This window comes from Trichinella spiralis (assembly GCF_000181795.1).
Source record: "Trichinella spiralis strain ISS 195 chromosome Unknown Scfld4437, whole genome shotgun sequence".
In the NCBI taxonomy this organism is placed as follows: Eukaryota; Metazoa; Nematoda; class Enoplea; order Trichinellida; family Trichinellidae; genus Trichinella; species Trichinella spiralis.
The window spans coordinates 3928-4251 of NW_003531376.1; positions in this window are offsets into that span (position 1 = coordinate 3928).

Below are 324 nucleotides of genomic sequence, written 5' to 3' on the forward strand. Positions count from 1 at the left end.
ATTTTTATTCGAAAATCGATTAGAATTCCTCTAAACAGTATTTGATTTGACATCGGCATTGTATTATGGGTAACCCATTTACAAAAGTACTCGTAAATGACATATCATCACAGATTAAATATGTGCTGTCGTATGGGACAGCACGTAATAAGTATGAAGAATTATATACGCAACCATGTGCGTTGTTAATATCTATTTTTATTGTGAGCTAGTTTATATTAATAGTTTTCAGATTTTACATGAGTGTAAGATAGGTTAGTAATATTCAAATTTTCAAAATACACTGCTTTCCAATGTTTATTACTCTAGTGCTCCATTGCTGTT